General features: G+C 48.6%; 1 pseudogene; it reads left to right on the forward strand.

The window, feature by feature from the left end:
* Positions 1-2469: 2469 nt before the first annotated feature.
* LOC118880954 lies at positions 2470-3507 on the forward strand (annotated as a pseudogene).
* The last annotated feature ends 2255 nt before the right edge of the window (positions 3508-5762 follow it).

Genomic DNA, 5762 nt, shown 5'->3' on the forward strand with positions numbered 1-5762 from the left:
GTGATCCATCCTACTCGGCTTCAAGGCGGACTTGAACCTGGAATTTCTGAATCCTATCTGGCTCTCAGAGAATAAAATCGAAGCATCATGGTGGGGTTTACAGGCTCAGCGTCACCAGCAGAAGGACCATGACCGAAACCCACAGCCCACATCTGCTGCCCACACACAGCCTGTACCAGATAACCCCCACCTGCCCACCAGTTTCCAACCCCATCCTCTTCACTCCTAAAGCAACTGGAAAACACTTGTTTATAGCATTCACACTGCAACCCAGTTACCTGCCTTAGTACCTCTCTGCCCAGCTTCCCCGCCAAGCTGTCTACTCCTTGAGGGCACAGGCTGTGTTTGGGGGGAGTTTATTACCATGGATAGGAGCATGGATTGGAATTCTGCCTCAGCCACTTCCTGGTTGTGTGATCTTGGGGAAGTCATTTCTCTCTAAGCCTTTGTTTTTTCATCTGTAAAATGGGTAGTCAGTGGTTCATCTAAAAAGTATAAGAGCTAACTATGTGCTAGGAACTCTTCTAGATGCTGGAAATTTAGAATGTGACAAAAACCACAGTCCAGCTGAAGCATGTGTTCTAGCTGGAATAGGTGTGAGAAGAGGTGACAGGTATAAACAAGCAAATAAATTCAATAATAACAGTAGGCATCTCATGTGGGTTATTAAGAGGATTACTTGAGATGAGGCCTTTAAAGTGCTCAGCTAAGACCTGGCTCATAATAAATGCCAACAGATGACAGTGCTGATTATTTTCTCCAGGAAAGCATTCTTGACCCCGCTAAAACCGGCACTCCCACCCTGCCCACCCCAGGCCTGGCTACCGGCCCTTTGTCTTGACTCTGACAGCACATCTGCACAGCTTGATCATGGCATTTACTACATTATACAATCATATTCTCTTAGATGCACATGGTTCCACATTGACCTCACCTACTTGAAACACGTACAGTGGATTTTTACTTGTATTTATATCTTCAGCATCTCACATGGTGCCTGGCCCACGGTTGGGACCAAATAAATGCTTGTTAGATCAATCAAGAGATCAAACCTAAAGAAAACCCCAAGGCCTCAAATGGCATTTAAAAAAAACTCGTCTCAGGACTTCCCTGGTGGTCCAGTGGTCAAGACTCCACGCTTCCACTGCAGGGGGTGCAGGTTCCATCCCTGGTCGTGGAACTAACATCCCACATGCCCCGTGGTACAGCTACAAAAAAATTTAAATTTAAATTTAAAAAAACTTGTCTCAGACTTGCTCTGAAAAAGTCATGGTAGTAACCAACCTCCAGATGGCCTCTGGTGGTCCTTACCTCCTCATCTATGTTCTTGTGTCACCAATAGAAGATTGAGGAAATGACAATGTGTACATTCCCAGGTAAGGTCATAGGAGACATTGTAGCTTCTGTGTTGCTCTCTCTTGGATCACCTGGTCTGGGGGAAGCCAGCTGCCGTGCTGTGAGGACACATGAGAACTCTATGGAGATGCCCACATGACGAGGAACTGAGGCCTCCTGCCAATACCCAGAACCCACTTGCCAGTCATATGAGTGCACCATCTTGGAAATAGGTTTGTCAGCCCCAGTCAAGCCTTCATTGGACCCCAACCCTGGCCAACAATTTGTCTGCAACTTCACCCAGCTAAGCCACTCCTGAATTCATAGGAGACCCACAACATTTTTAAAAGAAATGTATTGGCATAAACACAACCAGCTCTGGACTGAAATGAGCAGAGACAGTACAAAAGGAAAAGAGGCCTTTGAACCCTCAAACTTCTGCAGGCTGCAAAACTACTCAGCTGCAAACAGGATCTGCATCTCTTGGGAAAAGAAGAATGACTCAGAGAATAGATCCCTGAGTCCAGAGGGTAGATCCAAGACATGTAATCACTCCCTCCAGGTCACAGAACTAATAATGGTAGAGCCAGATTTCAAACTGAAGCAGTCTGGCTCTAGAGTCCATGCTTCTCTCCTCTGCATTATACCATGTCTCTAATGCATGGTTGCATGGATAGATAGATAGTATGATTTTGGTTCACTGAATTAACATTTTAAAATAGCAAGTGGTGCTCATGTAAGTGCACAAAGAGAATTCCAGACACCAATGACCGGCATGTATTGATCTGATGATTGATGATCTTCATGACATTCACTCAAAGAATGATACAGCCTCTGATCCTGAGCCTTTTCTTTTTACACAAAGAAAAATATTAAGGGGACTTCCCTAGTGGCACAGTGGATAAGACTCCACGCTCCCAATGCAGGGGGCCTGGGTTCAATCCCTGGTCAGGGAGCTGGATCCCACATGCATGCCACAACTAGGAATTCACATGCCACAACTAAGGATCCCACCTGCCGCAACTAAGACCCAGCACAACCTGCAGCCTCAGCCCCAACCGTAGGCACAGCCACCGGCACGACCCCAGCCCCAGCTCCTGTTGCAGCTCCTCCAGACTCCGTCCCTACACCGACATCCTGGAGGTTGGGATGCTCTTGCCCAAAACCAACTCTCTTGCCCACCTGCGTGCCGCGCCCTGCAACGACCTGCACACCACCAGGATGGCGCCCGGCAAGGAGAAGGATCCCCTGGAGTCACAGTACCAGGTGGGCCCACTCCCGGGCAGCGGCGGCTTCGGCTCGGTCTACTCCGGCATCCGTGTCGCCGACCACTTCCCAGTGGCCATCAAGCACGTGGAGAAGGACCATATTTCAGTCTGGGGAGAGCTGCCTAATGGCACCCGAGTGCCCATGGAAGTGGTTCTGCTGAAGAAGGTGAGCTCGGGCTTCCCCGGCGTCATTAGGCTCCTGGACTGGTTCGAGAGGCCCAGCAGTTTCGTCCTGATCCTGGAGAGGCCCGAGCCAGCGCAAGAACTCTTCGACTTTATCACGGAAAGGGGGGCCCTGCAGGCGGAGCTGGCCCACAGCTTCTTCTGGCAGGTGCTGGAGGCCGCGCGGCACTGCCACAGCTGCGGGGTGCTTCACCGCGACAGCAAGGATGAGAACATCCTTATCGACCTCAGTCGCGGCGAGCTCAAACTCGTCGACTTCAGGTCGGGGGCGCTGCTCGAGGACACCGTCTACACGGACTTCGATGGGACCCGAGTGTATAGTCCTCCAGAGTGGATCCGCTACCATCGCTACCATGGCAAGTCAGCAGCCGTCTGGTCTCTGGGGATCCTGCTGTAGGATATGGTCTGTGGAGATATTCCCTTTGAGCATGGTGAGGAGATCATCAGGGGCCAAGTTTTCTTCAGGCAGAGGGTCTCTTCAGAGTGTCAGCATCTCATTAGATAGTGCTTGGCCCTGAGACGATCAGATCGGCCATCCTTCAAAGAAATCCAGAACCATCCATGGATGCAAGATGTCCTCCTGCCCCAGGAAACTGCTGAGATCCATCTCCACAGCCTGTTGCCAGGGCCCAGCAGACAGCTTCTCGGGCAGGTGCTCCCCTCTCTGTCAGATGCTCAAGGGAGGGGAAGTGTCTGTTTCCAGCTTCCCAAGTACCAGTGACACTTCTCTCCAAGCAGGACAGTGCTTGATACAGGAACAACATTTACAATTCATTCCAGACCCCAGGCCCTGGAGGCCGCCTCCCAAAGAGAGGAAGAGACTCCACTCCAGCCGTCCTAGGCCTCAACTCCTCCCATGGAAGCTCTCCTTCTCATCGGTGTCCAGCACTGCTGGACTTTGCAAAATCCCAGGGGTGGCGGGGTGGGGGGGTGGGAGTGGGTCAGAATCCAGCCATGGAACTCTTCCCTTCCTCAGGAGTTCTGCTGAGGGCTTCCCTGGTGGCACAGTGGTTAAGAATCCGCCTGCTAATGCAGAGGACACGGGTTCCAGCCCTGGTCCGGGAAGATCCTACATGCCGCGGAGCAACTGAGCCCGTGCGCCACAGCTACTGAGCCTGCGCTCTAGAGCCCGCGTGCCACAACTACTGAGCCCACGCTCCTAGAGCCTGTGCTCCGCAGCAAGAGAAGCCACCGCAATGAGAAGCCCGCGCACCGCAATGCAGAGTAGCCCCTGGTTACCACAACTAGAGAAAACCCGCGTGCAGCAACAAAGACCCAACGCAGCCAAAAATAAATAAATAAATAATTAATTAATTAAAAAAAAATAGTTCTGCTGAATGCCATGATGGGTTGGGCAGGGGGAAATTGGGTTGGGGTGAGATAGGACCAGCACCATTTTAAGTCCCTGTCACCTCTTCCAACTCTTCTCTGAGTGCCTCTGTAGGGACTCCAGCTGTGCTGGGAGAAGTACTTGAACTTGCCTCCTTTACGAGCTGCTTCTCCAAAAATCTGCCTGGGTTTGGTTCCGTCTCTTTCCCCCCCCACCCCGTCCTCCCATCCTTCATATGGAAGGTGCCATGGAAGAGGCCACAGGGCCAAATGCTGAGCCACCTGCCCTTTTCCACCTCCTTTAGTGAAACTCCCCAGTGAACTGGTCTTCCTTTTTGCTTTTTACTTAACTGTTTCTAAGCCAAGACCTCACACACACACACACAAATGCACAAACAATGCAGATCAACAGAAAAACTGTAAATGTGCATACAGTTGGCATGGTAGTGTACGAAAGGATTGTAGCTGATCTAATTCTTTTTTAATTTTGCCTTTAAATTATTTTACCTGTTTTTTGTTTTGTTTTGGGTTTTTTGTTTTTTGTTTTCTTGGAAAGATGCGCATTCTAATCTGGAGGTCAGTGTTATTTATTTATTTGGTTCCCTTCCTGCTCTAAGCTTCCAGAGCTACCGCCATAGTTTTATTTTCTCCTTTCCTCCTCTGACTTGGGGACCTTTTGGGGAAGGCTGCAACGCGTGCTCTATTCGTTCATAGGGTGACGGGACTCAGGTGGGACAGTTGCTGCAGCTCCCTGACTGCCGCGGGCCCCCTCGTCTGCTTACCCAAGGGGGCTTGGGGTCCGTGGGTGATGGGGGAGGGGCGCTGCTGACTTGTGTACGTAGGAAAAATATATGAAAAGCAGTTCTGGATGGTGTGCCTTCCAGATCCTCTCTGGGGCTGTGTTTTGAGCAGCATGTAGCCTGCTGGTTTTATCTGTGTACAGGGGAATAAAAGAGATTTTTTTTTTTTTCTTTTTATACTTGGTGTTTTTTGAATAAAATACCTTTTGTCTTAAAAAAAAAAAAAAAAGACCCGGAACAACCAAATAAATAAATAAATATTTAAAAAAAGAAAAAGAAGTGTTAAGGAAGGTGTTAAAGATAAGGAAGGACACTAACCTTTCTACACCAGGTGGAGATCTGTACCCCATCTTGTTTTTAACACCCTGGTGGGTCTACCCCCTCAGCCTTCATTTTGTGCATCATTCTTATTTTCTTTGTTTTTTTCTTACACAAGTAGTTATACCCTACATGATCATTGTAGGAAAATCAGAACTGACCAAGAAGCAAAAAGAAAACAAAGATTGCTCATAATCCCACTACCAAGAAATGCACCTTCCTCGCATTGTAGTAGGTTTTCCTTTAAGTTTTGGTTTTTTTTAAGTGCGGTATATTTGCATGATTTGTTACAAGGAGCCAGTTTGGTTGTGCCTGAATATTTTGTTGAAAAGGCTTCAGCTTCTTATTTTCCCCCAGAGAGATTCCTACACCTCTAGATAGTTAATTTCTTTTTTCTTCCAGTAATCATGGACTAAGATAAATACACAACAGTATTTTTTCACCCCTGGGTGGGATCCCAAGAGGATTAAATGGGAATATCTCCTTAAAAATCTTCACAGTCTTTTGTTTTGCTACCAAAAGTCTTGCC

The sequence above is a fragment of the Balaenoptera musculus genome, chromosome 15 (assembly GCF_009873245.2).
Source record: "Balaenoptera musculus isolate JJ_BM4_2016_0621 chromosome 15, mBalMus1.pri.v3, whole genome shotgun sequence".
In the NCBI taxonomy this organism is placed as follows: Eukaryota; Metazoa; Chordata; class Mammalia; order Artiodactyla; family Balaenopteridae; genus Balaenoptera; species Balaenoptera musculus.